Raw genomic sequence first — 25,611 nt, 5'->3', positions numbered from 1 at the left:
TACCCAAGGCTACTCGATCGAGTACCCCCTTACTCGATCGAGTACCCCAGCTACTCGATCGAGTACCCAACAGGTCAGAAACTATTCTAAAACGCAACTTACCCTTACTCGACAGAGTAAGGCCTACTCGATAGAGTACCCCAAGACTCATAAATACGGAGTATTACAGTAGGCTACTCGATCGAGTAGCCGGTTTACGGGGAGTTTTTCTCGGGTTTTGTTAATTATGCGATTAAGATATATAACCTTCCGTCATTGTTTCTAAATCACTTTTACAAAACCTAAAACCCTGTTTAAGAGAGAAAGCAACCACTTCACCTTCCTAATCGTATTCTTAGCAATTCCCGAGTTCGACGGCCGGTTCTTGTCGTTTTTCGTGTCGTTGGATTCCTTGCGTCGAGGGTAAGCTTTTAATATAGTTTTTATAATGTTTAATTAAGTTTGGTTAAACCCTAATTTAGGAATTGGGGGTTTTTATGTGTAGTATGTGATGTATGGTCTATGTGTGTTATATGATAGGAGGAGGGTTCATAGAAGAGGCGTTTTGATACAAATTGTAGATACCGTCTCGCTTGTTGTGCTTTCCGTAGGATTTCCTACTCGATTAGTCCCATAATGGGATATTGGTGATGTGTCAGAATTAGCCGATTGATATGATGATTGTAATTGTGATTGTGATTGTGGTTGTGTTCGTTGATGGCTCTCGAGATGCGTTCTCGGCTGAGTGGGGTCACTTGCGGGAGTGATCTCACGCCCTAGTTTCGCCCTCCGTGGAACCCGCCACGAAAGGGGATGTGCACATTAATGGGACAGGTTATCGCTCGGTATGATGAGCGGGGCATAGGTGGGAACGGCCGCGGTCCACCATCGGCAGTGGTCCGGTCCAAAGGGGTCGAAGATTGAGATGATGGGAATTGGTTGGGGGTGTGTGTGTGTGTGTGACAGTCACTGTCTGTTTTATCTTATTGTTGATGTATATTGAGTTGTGTGATTAGTACTCGACCCCGTTTAAATGTTTTAAAAACTCGGTGATCCATTCGGGGTGGTGAGCATTGCTTTAGCAAGGTATATCTTGATACGCGTGGGATCTAGTCAAGTTGGAGTCATCACATATCGTGGTCTTTAGTCTTCCGCTGTGTTTGTTAGGACGGTTCCTTTCAGTTGGTTTATAGTTTGAGAACAGTTGTATTTTTGCTTACAGTTGGTTTTGTAATGTAATCACTTAAACTTATTTAATTAAGTATGTTTCTTCATTGTCTTATGATTATCATGCCTCGGGTAACCGAGATGGTGGCATCCTTATACCTGAGTGGTCCTGGTAAGGCACTTGGAGTATGGGGGTGTTACACACAATATATACAAAACAATATATACAAGACTACACTACAAAGGAAATTAACATGTTTTTGGATTTTTCAATTTTTTGGATTTTTCGAAATTTTTGATTTTTTTATGCATTTTTGAATAAAAGTCAAGTTAGAATTTCCCATCCCCACACTAGTATGGGCATTGTCCTCAATGGCCAATACGATAGAAAATTATGTAAGCATGATGCATGATTTCTAAACTAAATGCAAACTATACTAAGCTACACTACATGATGCATGTGTTTTTATTATGGCGGGGAGCATAATTTAAATTAGCTCCCGATGCATATGCATGGACTTCCCCAAACCAAATTTCAGGGTAGTTCATGCACATGGAATGCAATGCATGAAACTACAAATTGTCATTTTGGATTTTACAAGTTGGGAACAATAAAAAGAACACCTTAATGAAGCCAAGATGTTAGTCCTCCATGTTGCTAGGACTCCACAAACAAATGATCAAAATAAAATAAAGAAAACAAAAGAAGTAGACAAACCATAAGAGGAGTGAAAGAATGTAGGAGCCTTCAAGGTTTGCTAATCCTCCATCATATCATCATTATCATCATCTTCCTCCATAGATGTGGAATCATCTCCACTCCCACTTTCAGTTCCTTGCTCTTCCTCACTTTCTTCTTCCTATTCTTGAGCTTCTTCTTCTTCAACATTCTCTTGAACCTCTTCTTATTCACCTTCTTCATCAACACCCTCATCAACAATCTCCTCTCCACCCGGTCTTCCACCACTAGAGGTGCTAGGAAAGAAAACTTTCCTATCCGCCTAACTAGGCAAAGGACATGATGTATCAAGAAGTCCTTGCCTAGCTAGATGTAGGAGGGGTGGATATTGGGCCTTGTAAGCATCCACTCTATCATTGTAAGCTTGCTTGTGCATGTCCCTCATGAGTAGAGTTAAGTAATCATTTCCTACCTCGACATCCTTGGGTTTGAACTCGTGATACTCAAATGGGTAGGGTGGTGTGACAATGGAGGAGGAGGGTTCGTCAATCTCGCCTCTTTGTTGTTGAATAATGTACTCGGTCTCCTTGGAGAGTGGAAGAAGGTAGTTTGGTCGGTGAACACTCAATCGGCAAATCTTTGAAGGCAAGGTGAAGGATCTAGCTTCATTGGTTAACCACCCATATTTGGTGTCAAGAGAATCATGCTTGACCCACTTAAACTTGTAAATCATGGTGTCCATTGATACGTGCATTTTATATAGTCTTTTTAGCCTATTTTATGCACGTATTTCTATGCTTTTATCGTGGTTTTATGCTACGAAATGCCCCGAATATGCTACTTTGGTGTATTTTGTCTTAATTGCAGGAATGGACCATAAAGTAGTAGATTCAAGCCTAAAACATGTCCCTACGCATGCATTTGGAGGAAGAGTGAATTTGCAGCGGGAATGAAGCTATTTTGAGATGCGCATTGGAGTAAGGAAGTTAGGCGAGCCAAGAGAGTGCTTCAATTTGCTAGTTCCTGCTTGTAAGAGCCATATCTCGGGTTCTACAACATATATTCAGGTGATTCCAATTGGAGATGAAAGTTTGTCCTTTTAGCTTTCCAATGCCACCGGAATCACCCTGTTTGACCAAGTAACGAAGAAATGGCAGCCGTTTGAAGTTCAGTGCGCGAAGCAGGAATTACGCGCTGAGAAGTGCTCGATCGAGAGCCACCTATTCTGGATCGAGTGATTAAAGGGAAAGAAGTCCTCGATCGAGAGGAATTGTTCTCGATCGAGAGGAATGCCAAGGAATATCACTCGATCGAGTGCTTTAGTTAGTCGATCGAGTGGATTTTTGCTTCGGGCTGGGCTTTTTAGGTTTAATTCCGTCATTAGGTTTAATAAGCCCTGTTTTCTTATAAATAGGGGAGTCAGTATGTCGATGTAAACTCTCTCACACACACAGACTACTTCGTCCCTTTTCTCTCTGGTTCGAAGACACTGTTACTTTTGTTCTTCATTTCCGGATCCATTAATTTAGTAATTCTTTCTTCCCTTCTCTCTTTAATTTAATGTTTATTGTTTTTATTTCTTTTATTCCTGTTCCCCTTATTTCCATGTCTGGCTAAATCCCCTTAGTATGTTAGGATTAGGGAAGCCGTGGTAGCAATGCTTTAATTGTATTAAATAGGTTAGCCCTGCGATAAGAATTGTATTAGGCAATTTAACTGTTATCCGGTCGAATGAATGCATGCAGGAGACCATAAATCTAGTTAACCCCGACCTAGATCGAAAGATTGGAAGGGAAGGCTTGCTTAATTACAATAGGGTATAGCAGTGAGGGCGAAAGTTAAGCTGTTTACGCTCTAGGGCGGTTTAAGGACCGAAAGGTGACGACCATAGCTCTTCTTATCAATAGTCTAATCGCCTTAGTATTCTCGATAATATAAGATCTGATAGCTGCCACGGTGGACCGACTCCTAGCATACTCCCTTTCTCTTATTGTTAATTTCTCTCATCTTTTTCCCTCGCTTTAGTCTCTAGTTAGTTAAATCAATTCAAAACCCCCAATTGTGACACGGATAGAATAGACAAATAGATAGTACACCGCCTCCCTGTGGAGATCGACCCTACTTGCCGACTTACATTAGCGAATCTAGGTATTTTATTTTTGGTACGAAACGACAGATATCAAATTTTGGTGCCGTTGTTGGGAGGCAATCTAGTTATTTATTTGTTTAAATTTTATCTGTTTTTAGCCTCAGGGGATTTTTCCCTTGAGGCCGTTTTAATCTTTTGTTTAGTGCTGTTTTGATAGGCCTTACAGGTACTACCTAGACAGTTCTAGGTGAAAACAGTCAAAGGGAAGGCTTGAGTACCTTTGACCCATCACCGATGTCCCATTATATGGAACAGTAGGTGATCTCGCTACGGGAGATGTGTGGTTCTGCCACGAGCACAATGCAAATTTGTAGTTGTGCCGCCACATCCGACCTATCAATGGCCACCGCAACAAGATTCCCCTGATATACAAGGAGAAGACATTGCGGAGCTGAAATCCTTGATGGAGGCACTTGCATTCCAAGTACAAGAATATGTCTCGCGATTTGATGAGCTCGAGTCTCAGCTTGCTCAATTAGCAATGAGATGGAGAGAGAAGAGATCGCAGAGTCGACATATTTAATGAGAATGCTTGTATCACAAATGCAAGAGAGTGATAGATATATGGACGCTCGAATCCCGAACTGAGTCACAAATAGCTCGGTTAGCGGTGAGATGCAAGAAGAAGAGGTTTACCTTCTTTGAGAGCAGTTTTTCTCCTGAGGAAACCATGTTGCCCAATGATGAGGATGACTTCTATGACTCGGACGACGAGTTCCTTTCATATTTCACTGCCCCACGTGAAGATTTCAGCTCTATGCAGGAAGAATCACTCGATCGAGTGACTTATAATGGTCGATCGAGTGAATTTCCAGAAGACAGTCCTCGATCGAGTAATATCCCTTCTCGATCGAGTGACATACAGGAGGATAGTTCTCGATCGAGTGATGTTGTTACTCGATCGAGTGAGATGCGGGAGGAAGTTGGTCGATCGAGTGATTATTCTCGCTCGATCGATCGAAATGGCCATTGGGAGCTTTGGTTCGTCATTTTGGTTTGATTTGGATGACGAGTCGACGATGATGAAGGTTACGGTAAACCTCCCTATTCACAAAGTCGGTCGGATACACTTGAAGCTGCGATTTACGGGATGGATTCCACTGAGGAGGTTGATGAAGAAGCAGTTGAGACGGTGATTACTCCTAGCACGGAAGAGGTAATGAATTCCTTTATCTATGATCCCGTCATTAAGAGTGTTCAACCTGAGGTAGTAAACGGTAATTTCATTATTATTTGTAAATTGCCTCGTCTTATTCATGCTTCCTTTTTCAAAGCTGTACCCCCTCATATGTGGACGCATAATTTAGCAAATTCTCACCGTACATGTCATCTCAAAATTGCTAATCTGAATCGGGACCCCTATATATTGACAGTTGCTCCCGCGCTCCTTTATTATGTGGATAAATTTAGGAGCTCACATAGGAAATTTGTTAGACTCAAACGGTTGTTTAGTTTCTTTTCCTATTTCTGCATTCCACTTTGGTGCTACTTATGCTGTTGTGTAGCACATGCGCAGCTATTTGACAGGTTGTTGCGCGCTTTGAGCTGTTTTGATTGTAATTAACCATAAAGGCTCGAAGAAAAAGAAGGTCGAGCTGGGACCTGACTGAAGCTAGCGCTACCCGGGAGGCAACCCGGCGATTTTAATTTCACTTTTTTATTACTTTCGGTTGTAATAAATGGTTTTATACCATAGACTATCTCAGTGTGCTTGTTTTTGTCAGTTGCGGGCTGTTTTTCATTGCATTATGCAGGAATACGCTGCGGATCACTCGATCGAGTACTTGTTGTACTCGATCGAGCACTTTCGCTGCCAAATCCATTCGATCGAGCATTTCCTCTACTCGATCGACCACCTGCAAAAGGAGAACCACTCGATCGACCTAGTTACCTTTCGATCGAGCGGTTTTGAATGCCCGATTCACTCGATCAGCTACTATTCCTCTTGATCGAGTGCTATTGACTTGGATTAGCTCCCTGAGACGGTTTTCCGGGCCTTTAGCAACCTCCCATGTTCATGGTCGGTTTGGGGAGGTCCCCTTTATTCGCGCATTTTGTGAGTTTTTCTGCTTTTACTCTTTTCCTCCTTTAGTTTGCATTTTCCTTTCCATGTTTTGGTACAATGGGGGCATTGTACAGTTTGGTTTAGGGAGGTTATGCATCCATATCTGTGTCTGCATGTTGTTTTCATTGCATTTCAGTTATCACGTCTAATTTATGTTTGCATTGTTGTTTATTTTTGTTGAAAATTCAAAATCACATAAAAATTGAAAAAATTCATAAAAATTCAAAAAAATTTCATGTTTATTTTAGCATATAGGTTGAGTCGGAACGGTAGATTTCTATGATGACATTGTACTGCGATTGTCTTTTTGCTTAAGCCTTGCAATAAACTATTATTCTTTTAGCTTTGTCTTTTGCATATCTACGAGTTTATGTTTAAATTTAGCTGAACGAATAGACTTGACCTGAAATTTTGGCAACCTACTTATAATTTCTAAGGATTAGAGCCTTTTAAACTGGTGTCATTTATGACCAGTTTCATGTAGGATTGTGAGTAGTTACTCCTTGCATAACATGTATCATTAATTTGCACATATATGAAATTCAATTGCTTTTTGCCGTCATACATTCGGGTTAGTGGTTGGTATCACATGCAGGGAGGTGCTTACATTCCCTTTCTTTCATTTTTACCCATTTAACTCCACATTAGCCAAATTTGCCAGTTGACCCTTTAGCTACATCCAAATTTAGCCTGCCTTGTCAAGCTAGTCTAGATTGTTGTTTTGCGGTATATATTTCATTGTATCAAGTTCGGCTTGTATCTATTGTTTTGGAGTTGGTATTTATGAAGAAAAGGAGTTGAAAAAACGTGAAAAAGAAAGAAAAAATAATCGAAAAAAAAAAGAAAAAGAAAAATGAAAAAAAAGGAATGAAAAAGAAGAAACCGAGGAAATAGAAAGAAAAAAAAAAGAAAAAAAAAGATGTTGTTTGGTTGACGGTTTCTACTCCTATGTTCTATCCTATTTCATATGAGGAGTATGTTTGGTTTGGTTTGGTGAGATTTTATGCCAAATGAAGGGCATGTGCTTAATCCCATAATTGCTTAAGAATCGGATGTTGATATATGGTTTTGTTTAGGTACTAGCTTGATCACCTATACCTCCACATTCCCATAAATGTTTTGCCAATTCTTACCCATTGCCTCACTTTACCATATTTTTGTAAGCTCTCGGCTGTGACAGGACCTCGTTTGGTTGGAATGTATGTACGGTAGCTTGAATTGCCTATCATATTAGTTGCATGCATGTTATGTGAGTCGTAGTCTAGGTGAGCGACTATTTTCCTTTCTCTCTTACATACATATGTTCACCCTTTGCTTCATGAGAGAAAGAGTGATCCGTGAGAGTCCATTATTAAAGGTCTTGCAAGGTTGACGGTTTAGCTTTATTTATAAACATCTTATAACTCGTTTGCATTTGACTGTCTTGCTTTAAGTGTTAGTTTGCTTGCATTAAATTGGCTTAAGTGGGCATTTGTAGCTAGCTCTGAGTTATCTTTTTCCGTTCCTTTAGTTGCATTTTGGTTTACTCGGGGACGAGTAAAGGTTTGGTTTGGGGAGATTTGATACGTGCATTTTATATAGTCTTTTTAGCCTATTTTATGCACGTATTTCTATGCTTTTATCGTGGTTTTATGCTACGAAATGCCCCGAATATGCTACTTTGGTGTATTTTGTCTTAATTGCAGGAATGGACCATAAAGTAGTAGATTCAAGCCTAAAACATGTCCCTACGCATGCATTTGGAGGAAGAGTGAATTTGCAGCGGGAATGAAGCTATTTTGAGATGCGCATTGGAGTAAGGAAGTTAGGCGAGCCAAGAGAGTGCTTCAATTTGCTAGTTCCTGCTTGTAAGAGCCATATCTCGGGTTCTACAACATATATTCAGGTGATTCCAATTGGAGATGAAAGTTTGTCCTTTTAGCTTTCCAATGCCACCGGAATCACCCTGTTTGACCAAGTAACGAAGAAATGGCAGCCGTTTGAAGTTCAGTGCGCGAAGCAGGAATTACGCGCTGAGAAGTGCTCGATCGAGAGCCACCTATTCTGGATCGAGTGATTAAAGGGAAAGAAGTCCTCGATCGAGAGGAATTGTTCTCGATCGAGAGGAATGCCAAGGAATATCACTCGATCGAGTGCTTTAGTTAGTCGATCGAGTGGATTTTTGCTTCGGGCTGGGCTTTTTAGGTTTAATTCCGTCATTAGGTTTAATAAGCCCTGTTTTCTTATAAATAGGGAGTCAGTATGTCGATGTAAACTCTCTCACACACACAGACTACTTCGTCCCTTTTCTCTCTGGTTCGAAGACACTGTTACTTTTGTTCTTCATTTCCGGATCCATTAATTTAGTAATTCTTTCTTCCCTTCTCTCTTTAATTTAATGTTTATTGTTTTTATTTCTTTTATTCCTGTTCCCCTTATTTCCATGTCTGGCTAAATCCCCTTAGTATGTTAGGATTAGGGAAGCCGTGGTAGCAATGCTTTAATTGTATTAAATAGGTTAGCCCTGCGATAAGAATTGTATTAGGCAATTTAACTGTTATCCGGTCGAATGAATGCATGCAGGAGACCATAAATCTAGTTAACCCCGACCTAGATCGAAAGATTGGAAGGGAAGGCTTGCTTAATTACAATAGGGTATAGCAGTGAGGGCGAAAGTTAAGCTGTTTACGCTCTAGGGCGGTTTAAGGACCGAAAGGTGACGACCATAGCTCTTCTTATCAATAGTCTAATCGCCTTAGTATTCTCGATAATATAAGATCTGATAGCTGCCACGGTGGACCGACTCCTAGCATACTCCCTTTCAAAATTTGACACGTCTGTCGCGTACCTGTCAAAAATAAAACCTAACGGTCTCAACTAAAAATGTAGTAGAGGCAGTCGAGTATCGAATCCACAGGGAGGAATGTAACTACAGCTATCTATTTCTAATTCTAAGGTAACAATTGGGTTTGATTAATTTTTGGTTCTAAACTACGGAGTAAAAGGGAAGAGAAATAAAGGAAGAGCAGTAAAGCAAGAAATGAATTAAACTATCAATAAGAGAGAGGCATGTCGGAACTTCGGTTCACTACGGTAGTTTAACAACTTGGCAGTAAATGACTTAGACGAACTAACTGTGAGACGGATATTAGAAGGTCCTTTCGGTCCACTTCCCACCCTAAAATACCACTAACTTAACTTTCGTCCTCATTAGGGTAGTCTACTGTTTATAGCAGGCCTATTTAATCCAATCTTTCGATCCAGGGTTAATTGTAGCCAGTTTAATAGGTGACATAGAAGCGTGCACTCAACTAGGTCGGTGATTACGCTTATATTGCTATAGTGACAGAGTCTCTTATATCAATTCGCCTAATTCATTCACTACGTCGTCATTATTCTACCGCAGATCCCCTAATCCCAACATGAAGAGGCTTAGCTACTCATATTCATAACTAATTTAACAAAGACATAAAATCCCAAAAGAAGACATAACGGAATAATAATAAAACGCGATGATAGAAATTAGGGCAAGTAAGAATAAATGCATAAACAATAATTAAAGGCAACAAGAAGGTTAATTAATATTAAGAGAAGGAGGTGATTACAATCTGAGCAATCCGGCGTAAAGAACGACGAAATCCGAGTGCAATAATCCCAAGGTGAAAGCAACGTAAAAGTAACAAAGAGGGCTTTTTCTAATATGAATGATAGTAAAAAGAGATAGTCTAAGAGTAAAAAGTGATACCTAATTAACCTAGTAATCCTCGGTTAAATAGGAAAAGTCTAAGTGTTATGCAAAATAAACCAAACACGGCTAATTAAAGCCCACAGCGTCGAAGGCTTCTCGATCGAGTAGATTAGACTACTCGATCGACCATCGCCTTAGGGGAAACTCCTCGATCGACCTTCGTGGGACTCGATCGAGGACTAGTCATGTGTGGATCACTCGATCGAGTAAGCAGCAGCTCGATCGAGTCTTGGGAAGCTTAGGAGTCACTCGATAGACCACCAAGCAGCTCGATAGACCACCTGGGTCTTCAATTCAGCTCACGTCTTCACCAAAATGCTTCGTAATGCGTGCAACGACACTTCAAGTGCAGCATCTCACTCTGGGATGGTCCCGTCTCCTCTAAATGCATGCAAAAGGACAGAAAAGAGCATGGTTCCGCTACTTTCGCGATCATTCCTACAAAAAGGATAAAATACACCAAAGTAGCCAATTCGGGGCAGAATACCATAAAAACAGTATATAAATGCATATAAATACGTGCTGAAATAGGCCAAAAAGACTATACATTAGGCACGTATCAAATCTCCCCAAACCAAACCTTTACTCGCCCTCGAGTAAACTCAAAACTAAACTAATGGAACGGGAATGATAACTCAGAGCTAGCTTAACTTGTCTACTTGAACCACTTTAATGCAACAAAATCAACAAAGCTTAAAGCTAGGCAAAATAATACGCAAACGAATTATAAGTCGTTCGAAATAAAGTCGACCTATCGACCTTGCAAGACCAACAAAATCGGACTCTCACGTGGTCACTCTTCTCTCATGAAGCAAAGGGCAAATGTTATATGTAAAAGAGAGAAGAAAACAGTCACTCACCTAATCACTGACCTACATAGCATGCATGCAACAAAAATGAAAGACAATTCAAGTACTAATGCACACACTCCAACCAATAATGTCCGTCACAAATTTAGGGTTTGCACATAAAATGGGAATAGTGAGGTTCGGGTGAAAAGGCAAAACAAGTTATGGAAATGTGGAGGTAAAAGCGTCAAGCTAGTTCCTAACAGACCATAATAAACCATCCGGATCTCAAACCGACCGAAAGACTAACACAGGTGCCCTTCACTTGGCACAAAACTCACTAGACTGGAAGCACAATCTCCTCAAAAAATATGGGATAAAAAGGAGGAGTCAGACGGTCACAAAGTTCTCTTTTTTAAACACATCGTCTGAATCAAATTCATCGAAGCAACCAACCCTCTTGTCGATTGTACATCTTCAAACATCTTCTCAACTCTGACAAGAGGGGACTACATCTTACACAACTTTTCTTTCTTTTCTTTTGTTCACTGTACACGTGAATTTTCACATTTTTTCATATTTTTTTTTCTTTTCACTTCCTCCTTCCTTAATACAAACACCAACTCCAACGGGAATTACGGACCAAAATGCAATGGAAAACATACCACAAAAGAACAGACTAACTAGCTTGACTAGGCAGGCTTAGTTTGGAATGTAGCTAATGGGTCAAAAAGGCAAGTCTTGGTCAATGTGGGGCTAAATGGGTGTAAGATATAAAGAAAGGGGGAATTTGCAAGACCCTCCCTGCATGTGACACCAACCGCGGACCCGAATATGTGCATTTGACAAGAAATTGAATGTCATAAATGTGCAAAATGGACGAACATGCTATGCAAGGAGTACTACTCTCAAAATTCCTAATGAACTGGTCATGAATGTCACCAGTTATGGCTCTAAAACTCAGAATTTTTAAGTAGTTTGCCGTTTATAGGTCAAGTCTAAACAAATCGACTTATATTTGAACAAAAATTCGTAGATTATGCGTATGACAAAGCTAAAAACCATCAATTAAAGTGCAAGGCTCAAGTAATATGACAAGCTATAGTGCAATTTCATCACGGGAATCTACCGTTCCGACTCGACCTAAATGCAAAAATAAACGTGAAATTTTTTGAATTTTTGAACAATTTCTAATTTTTTGGATTTTTGATTTTTGAAAATAAACAACAAATGCAAACTGAAGAATTAAACGTGAATGCAAAACAAATGCAGATGCAGACTCAAAAGGATGCAATACCCTCCCCAAACCAAAACGGACAACGCCCTCGTTGTCCTCCAGCATACACCAGCAGAAAAATGGGGGATGGGGGTATACAACCGATAAAATAAAATGAAAATAAAGGAGACGAAATAAAAAGGTGAGAGAACATACAAAACACGAACTTCCCCAAACCAGCCAGAAAACTGGGGAAGTGAGTAGACCAGTAGCTACTCGTCGTCGGCACCGCCGTCTCTCAGGTACTCCGGCTCAACAAAACAGTCTCCCCAAACCGGCAACAAACAAGGGGGAGACTCAGTCGTCACCTCCAACCAGGTCCTCCGGGTTGGGTACGAACGGGGATCACTCGCCTCCTCTCTGCGCTCTCGCCGCCGCGTCGCTCTCGCCCGTAGCCGCACCTCTCGTGCTCACTGCTGTCTCTCCTCCTCTCCTCCTCTCGAGTCGAAGAAGACGGAGGGTACCCGTCCGCTGGGTATCGGTAGAAGGAAGGATGCGGCCACCCCTCTGGAATCGGTCGCTCCTCTCGGATATGGAACTCGTAAAGCGGGAATACAGCTAAAGCCATATCCCGCCTCATCTCAGTAAGGTACCTGCACATATCCTCGGGCGCCTCTAAAGCAGGAGGGCAGACAAAATTGGCCGGAAAAGCCGAACCAGAAGGAGGGTCAAGTGGGGGTGGAGTGAGTGAGGGTGTAGGCTGAGGCATGGGTGTCGGTCCAGCCTGGGCCTGAGTCGGGGCCTGGGAGCTAGAAGACGCTCCGGCCTCCCGCTTCCTCTTCTTAGTGGAAGAAGAGGGAGGGGTGAAGGTAAGGTGGTAGGTAGGTGGAGGTGGCCTCGCTCCCTCAGCAGCAGTAGGGAGCGGTGAGAGTGGCGGCAGGGTAGAGCACGGCAAGGTAACAGACGTGGAACCACAGATCTTCCACGTCCTCGCGCTCCCCTTCACCTTTGGGAACCAGGTCAAGACAGCCATGGCATCGAGGTCAAGGTAAGCCACCTCATCAGGTGCAGTGAGTGAAGGGTCAGTAGGGTAAAGGTGGCGGGCGATCCTAGTCACTAGCCCGCCGCAGACAATAGCGGTCTTGACTCGAGTCCCAATCCCGTTCCAATGCTGAGCTACCAGATAGGCAATGTTGAGAACAAACGGGGTACCATAGTCAATGTTGAGGTACCCCGCGAGAATCGCTAGCTCAGTGTTGGTCACGTTGTTGGACTCAGGGCGCCCAAAGATGGTCTCTCCTAACAGACGCAAGTAGTAACGGGGCGCAGGTAAGTGAATGTGAGCTCCCTTCCGTGAGTGGAAGGGAGTGTGAGACAGAGCAGCCCAGAGTGGCTGAAGAAGGTCTCGAGGCGGGGCAGTGAGGCCGTCACTAACTAGGCCTAAAACCTGCCCAAACTGAGCCAAAGTCCAGTGATGTGACTCGTTGCGGAGTCGAAAGTAAATACGAGAACTGGGTGGTCGGCGGCGTAAGAGTCGGTGTCAAAGGAATAGGAGCTAAAGAACTCGTACGTAAGGGTACGAATGGTAGCCTCCTGCATGGTAATCAAACCCGACATACCCGTCCCGTTCAACAAACTACAGACCTCCTCGTAAATGCCTAAGGTCTCTAGATCAGTCCGCGCAAGGAAACGGGTAGAGGAGAGGGGGCAACGAAGTAAAGAAACTAACCGTGTCCGGTGAGCCTCCGAAGTGAAACGTCACGTGGGCATCTTCGGTGCAGCGCGATAGCGCCCTCTCCCCGTAACAACGGACCTCGGACGGGGGCGGAAGTGAGGGCTAGCCGGCTAGCTGCTGGTGGGTCCTCGGTGGCACCATACCGAGCCGCGGAAAACGGGTCTGCAAGCCGCAAGCCAAAAAGAAAGGCCTGGGAGTGATGGTGGTGAAGCTCGAACCGAGCTCCCGGCCGAGCCGGGTGCGCCAGAGATCGTCCCCGCAACGAGACAAGTAGAACCGTCTTTGCAGTGGTAACCAAGGCGAGCTAGTGGCAACAAAGGGGCCACTTGCTCGCTCACGAAGAGCCGGAGGACGTGCTAGTAGAAGACAGGGAACTCGCGTCCATCCCGCAAAGTGTCAAAGGGCATGAATAAGAGACGATCTCGCTAACCGTGGTTAAAACAACCCGCTAACCAACATGTGACAAAGAAATATGAGGCCCTATCGGTCGAAACAATCGACGTACAAAGATACAAAACCAAGCAATTCCTCAAAAATTTTCGAAAAACAGAATGTGAGTGGTGATAATATGATAAAACAAAGGATCGCAAAAGGGTGAAAACAAAGATGAAAACCGAAAATGGGGGCATGTGTCACTCCTTGCGGCGAAAATAATCACTCACAAAGCAAGATTCCCAAAGAATTCACAAAGATATAGAGGCGATAGGGGACGGGAAAGCGATTAACAGCGGTTAATAACAAGAATAAGAAGGCGACAACCGCAATTACAAAGCAAAGCAACCGTCCGACAAATAAATTTCCGACTCCCAGGAACCCTAATCGCGAAAATCGCGCAAGATTCGAATTTATCATGCAAGAACAGCGAGGAGTTGCTAAAACATCATCAATTAAGCTAATCAAGGGCAAATAAACACAATAAAATCGAAACAAGTCGACTATACATGGAATTTTCGAGCCCTAACTTAAATCACCTCATAACAATTCGAAATAATTGAAGATAAAATGCAAAGAGGTTGAATGAACACTTACTTGATGATGATTGACCTACAAATTAGCAATTAAACTCCAAACAACACGCAACAAAGGCGGATTTTCAATTGGAAAACCGCAAACCCTAATTCCCTTAGAAAACCGAGAAAATGAGCATAAAAGAGGGGGAAAATAAGGGGGTATTGAAGATTAATTAGCTAGCAATAGAATGTAGGTGTTTGATTAGGTGGTTTTTGGGCAAGAGATGGGGATTTGGGGAAAATCAATCGCACAAAAGGGAGAGGTTAGACGGAATTAGGGGTTAAATGAAAAAGATTAGGGAAATAAAGAGTTTAAGAAAGAAAAACTCCCGTGTCCCTGTTCATGTCCTCGATCGAGTGATTTTAACCTCTCGATCGAGGACCTTTGATGTCCCCTTGCTCGATCGAATGTGCAGCCCTCGATCGACCAATTCCACTTTAGCCTTCCTCGATCGAGTAGACAATGGACTCGATCGAACCAATTTCCATTCGATCGAGTACAAAAGTACTCGATCGAGGACTTCCTCGTGTGAATTCCTTTGAATTTCCATCTGTACTTCCTCGAAATGCGTGTATTTCCCCAAACCTGCGTAAAACAAATCCAAACACATCCCAAAAATACCAAAAATGCAAAGAACACAGTCTATAGTCTTATTCTACGCTAAAAAGAATGTCTAAACTAATTGTCCTAATTAAAACGTAATTAAACCAATTCAAAGGAAATTCAAAACTTGTCTATTACACTTTGTTACACGGGGCATTTCCCGTTTAATTCCCATCACCGTCGCAGCCCCTTCGTGGGCTTCGATCGGAGGACGTCACTTCAACGATCTTCGACCGTCCTTTTTGACTTCCATGAACTTGAATTTCTAAGAGGAGGAGGAACATAGTTCGAATCTATGTAGGTTCGAATCTGTCTTTGTTCTCGCGCTCCGTCGCTTCCTTGGCTTTCTTGGCTCCAGTTTGAATGACAAAGTGGTTCCACCTGTCCTTTGATCGCTCCTTTCTTGCCTTCATCCGTACTGCAAAGAAGGACAACAGACGAATTTTCCTCCTTGTTGCTCTCGACCGAGGCGGAGGGTTAGCAATAATAGCAATATTCTCCAAACTTTCATCTGGAGTGTCAATAATAGGGTCAACAGAAGAGAGGGCATTGCAAGGCTGAGCTTGCATGGGAGCCCTCCGGAATTGGGACTGACGAAAAGTCAACTCCTCATCCCCTACCTGGAAGGTCAAAGTCTTCCCCGACATCTATCACTTTGCTCGGGCAAAGTGGACAAAAATGGTCTCCCTAAAATGATAGGGGTGTGCACATCTTCGGGGATATCTAGGACGACAAAGTAAACAGGAATAAAGAACTTCCCGATCCTAACAGGTACGTCCTCTGCTACTCCTAGTGGCCGTGATAAACTACGGTCGGCCATCTGGACAGTCATATTGGTGCAACTCAGCTTTGTCACACCAAGTCTCTTAGCTAGAGACAGAGGTAGTACACTTACGCTAGCGCCTAAATCGCATAGCGCATTATCAATCAAACTCATACCTATGTGACAGGGGATCGAAAAACTACCCGGGTCTGATTGCTTAAGAGGTAACTTATTTTGAGACAGGGCTGACCCCATCTCAGTCAAAGCGACAGTCTCATTATCATTAATGGTCCTCTTACGTGCTAAAATATCTTTCATAAATCGTAAATAAGAGGGTACCTTCATAAGCAATTCAGTGAACGGCACGGAAACTTCCAAGCTCTTCAAAAGCTCAACAAATTTGCTGAACTGTTGATTAATCTTGGTATTCTGCAGCCGCCTCGGGAAGGGAACCGTGATTGGGATTTCGAGTCCCTTGTTCCTCGCTTCCAAATTATCTTCCGGAGCGAGTTCAGTATCCTTCGGACGCTTCTTACCTCTCGAACGAGGTCTTTCTGGTAATTCATCGCTTAAACGAGCACTAGCAGGCTCTCGAATAAGCTTCCCGTCATTCATATCACTCGATCGAGCAGTGTGTTCACTCGATCGAGCTCCTTCTTCAGCAACTGTGGTCGATCGAGCAACATCCTGACTCGATCGAACAACCTCGTCTTCCTTTTCATTCGATCGAGCACTGTGCTCACTCGATCGACCTGCTTCCTTACAAATTCCACTCGATCGAACTGTTTCAAAGACTGGACTTGATCGATCGAGTAATTCCCGTGTCGTAGGTCCTTTTCTCTCGAACGAACACTGTTCATCATCGATGTGACTTCCCCGAGTCTGATTTCTTCATTTCTGGTCCTTCGTAAGAGAGACCGCTTCTCAACTCTATCAAATGCACCGTCTCATTTGGATTCTTGTCATTTTGAGTTGGCAAATGACCGGCTTTTCTCGAGGATTGATTTTCAGCCAATTGGGCAACTTGAGTCTCAAGTGCCTTGAATGCCGTGTCCTTCTGCTGTAATTGCTTTGCAATGGACTGCATCATGGACTTCAACTCACCGATCTCGCTCATCCCACTAGATGACGAAGCACCTTGGTTAGGAGGGTTGAAAGACGGAGGCTTCTGATAGCCTTGTTGCTTCTGGTGTGGAGGGATATAGGGCTGCTGCTGATTCGAAGGAGCGGTGGGATTGAGTACGTTGTTCTGGTTGCTCCACCTCAGATTGGGGTGGATATTCGGCTCATAATGAGTGTTGTTTTGCCTGTAATGTTGAAAGGCGGACGTTGCTCATAAGGACTAGGACAATAATCGCGACATGTCCGTCTACCCCACATCTCGTATGCACGAAAGGACCGTCTGTCATGGCATTAACCCGGTACATCCCCGGCTTTAGAGCTCCCCCTAGTTCGTACTTGTCGAACCTAGCGATGGGGGCTTCTAGTGCGGCCACGAAGAGGATTCAAGACTCTCCTTTGGTTTCCTCTTGAATTCCCGTATTCAGCCCTATGAGTGGCTAAATCATCTATTATTTTCCAACCTTTCGTCGGCCCCAAGTTGTCAGAAAATCGACCGTTGGCCGCTGCATCTAATATAGCCCTTTGATCGTCATATAAACCATTGTAAAAATGGTTGCATAAACTCCATTTCTCGAAACCGTGGTGTGGTATGGTACGCACTAGTTTCTTAAAGCGAAGCCATGCCTCATGGAAGTTCTCGTCGGGTCCCTGCTTGAAACTGGTTATCTGAGCTCTGATGGCTATGGTTCTCGAAGCAGAGAAATATTTCTTATAAAACGCCAATGCTAGCGAATTCCAATCTGTTATGCCGTGAGCAGCTTTGTCCAAATCCCTGTACCACTCCCTCGCAGCATCGCGGAGTGAGAAGATAAACATAGTTTCTTTGATCGATCACCGTCACGCCGGTGGGAGGAGGTATGGAGCGGCGATAATCTATGAAGGTCTCCATATGCTGGGCCGCGTCTTCCTTCGCAGCTCCCCCGAACTGATTTTTCTCGACCATGCTAATGTAAGAAGGCTTAGGCTCGAACTTCCTAGCGTCTCCAGGCAGTTCGAACCCCTTATAAAGATTGTCAGCGGTGGGCTCGGAGTGACTAGCAATGGTAGCTTCCTCGGCCATTTCGGGAAATTCTGGGAAAGTGGTAGATTCAGCTGATGAATTAGAAACTGGAGAAGATGGTGGATTGGCCACGAAAAGCTCGTTCTCATAAAAGCTACTGCGAGAACTAGACTCTTCCTCAGCCTGTTGCTCGAATAATAGTCTCCTTTTTACGCGTAGAGATCTCTCAATCTCGGGATCAAAAGGTAGTAGTGGACCACCCTGCGACCTGCGCATAAGACGAAACTAAAGACAAGATATGAGAATAGTTTAAGGAACGATGTTCCTTAAACTAAAAAGGAGAATTAAAAATAAAACAGCTAGTAATTGGAACAATTGCCTCCCCGGCAACGGCGCCAAAATTTGACACGTCTGTCGCGTACCTGTCAAAAATAAAACCTAACGGTCTCAACTAAAAATGTAGTAGAGGCAGTCGAGTATCGAATCCACAGGGAGGAATGTAACTACAGCTATCTATTTCTAATTCTAAGGTAACAATTGGGTTTGATTAATTTTTGGTTCTAAACTACGGAGTAAAAGGGAAGAGAAATAAAGGAAGAGCAGTAAAGCAAGAAATGAATTAAACTATCAATAAGAGAGAGGCATGTCGGAACTTCGGTTCACTACGGTAGTTTAACAACTTGGCAGTAAATGACTTAGACGAACTAACTGTGAGACGGATATTAGAAGGTCCTTTCGGTCCACTTCCCACCCTAAAATACCACTAACTTAACTTTCGTCCTCATTAGGGTAGTCTACTGTTTATAGCAGGCCTATTTAATCCAATCTTTCGATCCAGGGTTAATTGTAGCCAGTTTAATAGGTGACATAGAAGCGTGCACTCAACTAGGTCGGTGATTACAGTTATATTGCTATAGTGACAGAGTCTCTTATATCAATTCGTCTAATTCATTCACTACGTCGTCATTATTCTACCGCAGATCCCCTAATCCCAACATGAAGAGGCTTAGCTACTCATATTCATAACTAATCTAACAAAGACATAAAATCCCAGTGAAGACATAACGGAATAATAATAAAACGCGATGATAGAAATTAGGGCAAGTAAGAATAAATGCATAAACAATAATTAAAGGCAACAAGAAGGTTAATTAATATTAAGAGAAGGAGGTGATTACAATCTGAGCAATCCGGCGTAAAGAACGACGAAATCCGAGTGCAATAATCCCAAGGTGAAAGCAACGTAAAAGTAACAGTAGGTTTTTCTAATATGAATAATAGTAAAAGAGATAGTCTGAGAGTAAAAGTGATACCTAATTAACCTAGTAATCCTCGGTTAAATAGGAAAAGTCTAAGTGTTATGCAAAATAAACCAAACACGGCTAATTAAAGCCCACAGCGTCGAAGGCTTCTCGATCGAGTAGATTAGACTACTCGATCGACCATCAGCTTAGGGGAAACTCCTCGATCGACCTTCAGGGGACTCGATCGAGGACTAGTCATGTGTGGATCACTCGATCGAGTAAGCAGCAGCTCGATCGAGTCTTGGGAAGCTTAGGAGTCACTCGATAGACCACCAAGCAGCTCGATAGACCACCTGGGTCTTCAATTCAGCTCACGTCTTCACCAAAATGCTTCGTAATGCGTGCAACGACACTTCAAGTGCAGCATCTCACTCTGGGATGGTCCCGTCTCCTCTAAATGCATGCAAAAGGACAGAAAAGAGCATGGTTCCGCTACTTTCGCGATCATTCCTACAAAAAGGATAAAATACACCAAAGTAGCCAATTCGGGGCAGAATACCATAAAAACAGTATATAAATGCATATAAATACGTGCTGAAATAGGCCAAAAAGACTATACATTAGGCACGTATCATCCATGTCAATCAGATGACCTCCTTTAACTGCCACATAAGTGTTGTCTTTGTTGAAATTTGGGTTAAAGTGCTTGGCCAAATGGGTAACTAGTCCTCCATTCACAATGAAAGCGGTGCCTTCTTTACCACAATCGACATTAAGCCATCGTTTAACCAAAAGTCTAAGAGCATTATATGGCTTAGTATATTCCCTTCCTATGTTCAAGGCCGACTCAAGAAGAACACAATCGAGCTTGGTAAGATGATTAGTGCCATTTCTTGCTATCAAAGTATTTCCAATGACCTTATGCCACACTCTAATGCCCAGATGGTGAATTAATAGAGCACGACAATCATGAAAGCGCACAAATTTCTTTCCGGAAATTGCCTCCCAAAGAGGAGCGGGGTCATACTTGTCGGGGATCTTTGTATATTTCGGGGTATCGCTAAGGCCTAAAATCTTACTCAATTCGCCATAAGTGATGCGTCTATCAACATTTGCAAGACGAAACTCGATGTGGGTTCTAGTCTCCACCCTTGTGACTTTCAAGGAACTCAAAAATTCCAAGGTGAGGGAGGGGTATGTCAATTCTTTCATGGTAAACAATTTACCCAATCCCATAGCCTCAAAGAAGGTTTTGGTTTGTTCAAGAACACCCAACTTTGTCAAGGCATCTTCACAAACAAATTTTGTAGGCATAATGGTCTTCTTAGCAAAGAGAACGAATTTATCCCTATGAGAGTCGGAAGTGAAAATTACCTCCGGATAGTTGGATAATTGCTCAATGACCGGAGTTGTTGATGTTGTAGCTTCCATAGGGGGACCTTGTTGAACCTCCAACCTTGCCTCATGGACTACCAATGCCTTTGACAATTGTTTTGCTTGAAGAGTTTGTTGCCTTTTTGAAAGTGTCTTCTTTGGGGGTGCCTTGTTACCTCCTTTAGTTCTTGCCATTCTTGATTACACCAAAGAAAGATTGAAATCTCCAATTTTTAGTTATGCCCAAATTGATTTAAGATAAAAGAATGTTGCTTTGTATCTTAAAAATCGACTCAAAAGTTGAAGATTTTGGTGTTTGAATCAATTGTTGTTGCTAAAGGAGTGATTAATTTTTTGTTGTGGGGAAGTTTAGATTTGATTTTGTTGAATTTGGTTGAGGAAATTTGGTTTTGTTGATGTAGAGGATGAGGGTTTTGGGGGGGTTTTGGGTTTTTGGGTTTTGGGTAGTGTTTGAATGTAGAAGAAATGAAAATGAATGAGGGAAAGGGTTTAAGAGACCCGTTATATTTGAAATAGCAGCAGGGGACGAGCGGACCAAGGACTGGGACGCTCGGATTCTTCGCGTTTTGCCTCAGGAAATGGCACCACAGGACGAGCGTCTTTCAGCAAAGACGAGCGGATTTTCCAATTTGGGGCGAGCGTCTTCCTGGACGGACGCTCGGATTCTGTTACAGGGAGATACCTTAAAAATCAACTGCAGAAAGACGAGCGTCTTTCCTGTAAGACGAGCGTCCAGAATTAGACGAGCGGATTCTCAATTAGGACGCTCGGATTCTGTGACAGACCATTTTTTTGAATTCTGCAGCTCTGCCAGACGAGCAGATTGTATCTTGGACGCTCGGATTCCTTGACGACGAGCGGATTTATCTTTTGGTTGCTCGGATTCTTCCTTGACCACACGGATTCAGGTCCATCTGTGGGTACTGCATAACCCGTAACATTTTCATTCTTCAATTCTCGTGTTCTTCATTATAGGGGCACTACAAAGGTATGAATAGCCTAGGCAATTGCATTCCCTACACTAGGTCAAAGCACTACACATTAATGAAATTATAAGTCCCTCCCTTACTTCTCTCAAAATGATAAATATCTTGATCAAGGCACAAAAATATAAGTCCAAAAATGACAAAAATGCAATGTAAAAATTTGAAATGCAAGTTAGGGAGTTAGAATATTTACAAATGGTGGTTTAGGGAGGACTCCACCAAACTCTCATCCAATATGAGATGTCAAGGGGGCATGTTCAAGGTGTTGTTGATGTTACTCAACACCTTGAAGAAGTAGTCGAAAGCTTGTTCATTATCATGATAAAGGTCTTTAATAGATTTTTGCACTTGTTGTTCTCCGTGATGGTCTTGGTTCATAGCATTACCAATGTAGGGATTGAATATCCCTTCGAACTCATCATCCCAAAGACCGCAAACTTCGTCTACTTGATCATTAAAAATTTCTTGAGTTGATAGAGACAACTCTCCTTCTTTCTTGTTTTGGCCAATGAGGCCATCCTCTTCACTTGTCATGGGTGAGCTTTTCAAGCTCTCTTTGTTGCTATTCCCTTTCTCTTTTGATGGAGCATCATCAACTTTCTTTTTCCATTGTAATTCCGACTTCTTTCTATCATCCTTTCGTCTATAGTGATCAACCATGAAGCATGGTTCATGCAAACGGGGAGCTCTCATGGTCTTGTCAAGGTTGAAAGTTATGGTCTCGTCTCCCACTTCTAGAGTAAGCTCTCCGTGCTTCACATCTATCACCGCACCCGCGGTGTGCAAGAAAGGTCTACCTAGGATGATCTGAATATTGGAGTCTTCTTCCATGTCAACAATGACAAAGTCCACCGGGATGAAGAATTTGCCGATTCTCACGGGGACATCTTCCCATATCCCTAACGGTGTCTTTGTCGATCTATCGGCCATTTGGAGTGTGATGTTGGTACATTTAAGCTCTCCCATCCCTAGCCTTTTACTAACCGGATACGGCATAACACTCACACTTGCTCCTACATCACACAAAGCCTTGTTGATCGTGGTGTCGCCAATGGTACACGGTATTGAGAAGCTTCCCGGGTCTTTAAGTTCGGAGGTGAACTCCCTTGAAGGATTGCACTACTCACCTTAGTGAAGGCGATAGTTTCAAGCTTCTGGATCGACTTCTTTTTCGTAAGGATGTCCTTTATGTACTTTGCATAGGTAGGCACGTGATTGATTAATTCCGTAAAAGGAATCGAGACTTCCAAATTCTTCACAATTTCCATGAATTTTCCAAGTTGGTCATCAAACTTAGGCTTAGCTTGACGACTTGGGAATGGAAGTCTAATCACAATGGGCTCCTTCTCCTTAGCCTTTTCTTGACTTTTCTTTGAAACTTCTTCTTTTGTTGGTTCATCTTCCTTAGAGTTTTGCACAACTTCTTCTTTGTCACTAGCTTCCATAACTTCATCCTCAACTTACTTCTTTGGTCCTTCATATCTTGTACCACTCCTCAAGTGAATGGCACTAACCGTTTCATGTCTTGGGGGATTACCTTGAGGTAGTAATTGCCCCTTTTGTCTTTGAGAGTTTGAAGATGCTAGTTGGGTCAATTGAGTTTCCAACATTTTTGTGTGGGCTAGGATGTTGTTGATGGTGATGTCCTTTGCTTGGCTATCTTTTTGCATTTGAGTGAAAAATTTTTGTTGATTCTTTTGCATTTGGAGGACCGCTTTTTGAACATCAAAACCTTGGTCATTTTGTTGGTTGTATGGAGTTTGATTTTGATAACGTTGGTTTTGGTTGAAAAAGGGTCTTTGATTTTGGTTTCTCATGGGAGGTGGGGTGTATGTTTGTTGAGGGTTTTGAACATTTTGGCTTTTGTATGAGAGATTTGGGTGTAATTTGGTGTTTTAATTGTAATAATTGGAATAAGGGGTACCACTCTTGTATGCTTGAAAAGCATTCACTTGTTCATTTGTTCCCCTACATTCACTTTGGTCATGTCCTAAAGTTCCACAATTCTCACATATCCCACTTGGGATTGATGAAGATGCTACCATGGCATTAACATGATGCTTTGGTGATTTTGAGGCTTCTTCAAGTTTAGCCATAGCCTTCTCAAACTTCAAGTTAATGGTATCAATATGAGCACTAAATTGAGCACCCAATTGAGTAATAGAGTCCACTTCATGCTTTCCTCCTCTAATAGCCTTGCGAGGTCTACTATATTGTGAATTATGGACCGCCATTTCCTCAATATTGTTCCAAGTTTGATTATCGTCAACTTCGGTGAACATACCATTTGATCCCATGTTGAGAATATTTCTTGAGTCTTCATAAAGACCATTCCAAAATTGTTGTACCAAGAACCACTCGCTAAGTCCATGATGAGGACATGAGCGACAAATTCCCTTGAACCGCTCCCAAGCTTCATACAAAGATTCTTCATCCCTTTGCTTAAAACCCGTAATTTGAGCTCTTAACATGTTAGTCTTTTTCGGAGGGTAGAATTTTTTGTAGAAAGCTAGAGCCAACTTCTTCCAAGAGTCAATTCCAAGAGTAGCCTTATCAAGGCTTTTCAACCAATGTTTTGCGGTGCCAATTAGAGAAAAAGGAAATAAGACCAATCGAATTTGGTCTTGAGTCACACCGGTTTGTGAAATCGCATCACAATAGTCACAAAAAGTCTCCATGTGAGAGTGAGGGTCTTCACTAGGCATCCCCCCAAATTGGCTTCTTTCGACTAATTGGATAAATGCGGATTTAGCAATGAAATTTCCGGTTAAGTGTTGTGGTGTGAGAGTACCATTGGGTAGGTTCTCCTCGGTTGGTACGGAATGTTATGAAAATTTAGGCATTGTGGGTTGATTTTGTGATTGATTTGGTGTTGGGTTCTCCTCACCTTCTCTTGCAAAAGGGTTGATGAACTCAATAGTATTTGGTTGAATATCTACAACCTCACCAATACCTCTCAAAGTACCTCTAGCAAGTCTTCTATTGGTTGTCAAAGTCCATTCAATTTCATGATCAACGGGTAACAAGTTACCTTGTGATCTTCTAGACATGCAAAATATCAAACAACTCGAAAACAATTAGAACAAACCTTGAGGAGTTTTACTTCCCCAAGGCAAAGAAAGACACAACTAATAACAATCTAATAAAATCAAATCAAGTTAACACCGTCCCCGGCAACGGCGCCATTTTTGGTCGGACTCACTTGGAGCTTAATTTCCGGTTACTTGTCGTTAGGAGCACCTAGACCAAAACAATATTTATAACTTCACAAACAACTCTACTATTAGTAAAGAGGCAAGTAAAGGTCGGATCCCAAGGGACGGGTATTGATGTAGAATTTTCGATTGTAAGTAGCGGTGTCTAGGGGTGTCACGATTTGGGTTGAGATAAGAAGATCACTAAACTAAATAGCAATAAAAGTAAACATGGAAGATGATTAAAATGAGATGTAAACAATTGATTAAAAGCACTAGGGTGTCATGGGGTCATAGGGGATTCATGGGAATTGATCATACAAACATATTCTCAAATTATAAGCAAGCAATTATTGTTGTGATGGATCGAGTTGGTTTATATCTTACAATCCTAGGAAGGTTTGGGTCCCGGAGTCGAATCGATTAGATTGTACAACACCTACAAGTCGACTTAATCCTCCCTACTCAACTATATGCATGGTCTAATGAGACTCGAGTTGGTTTATGTCTTACAAGTCTCATTGAAAAGGTAAGTGATGGGTAAAAAATGCAAGGATTCATAGGCTCGCATTTCATCAAACATAACATGTGCATAAGTTGAGATCACAACAAGCAAGCAAATAAATTATGAAAACATATTAAATTAAGCATGAATCATCCCCCATGTTGGTTTCCCCTAATTACCCATTAACCCTAGTTAAGGAAACTACTCACTCATTATCAAGTTTAACATGTTAACAAGGTTGTCAATCATATTAACACAGCAAAACATGATGAATAAATGAAGA

The 25,611-nt window shown here is 42.3% G+C and overlaps 1 non-coding gene across 1 annotated transcript; it reads left to right on the top strand.

Annotated features, from left to right (window-relative positions):
* Window positions 1–23,993: 23,993 nt before the first annotated feature.
* LOC141650717 (small nucleolar RNA R71) lies at window positions 23,994–24,100 on the top strand. Its single transcript, XR_012546735.1, has one exon. It is a non-coding gene; the product is annotated as a small nucleolar RNA R71 (small nucleolar RNA).
* Window positions 24,101–25,611: the final 1,511 nt, after the last annotated feature.

Source organism: Silene latifolia, chromosome 3, assembly GCF_048544455.1.
Source record: "Silene latifolia isolate original U9 population chromosome 3, ASM4854445v1, whole genome shotgun sequence".
Lineage (NCBI taxonomy): Eukaryota > Viridiplantae > Streptophyta > Magnoliopsida > Caryophyllales > Caryophyllaceae > Silene > Silene latifolia.
The sequence above is the reverse complement of the archived record's forward strand: the minus strand, read 5'-3'. Positions and strand labels throughout refer to the sequence as shown.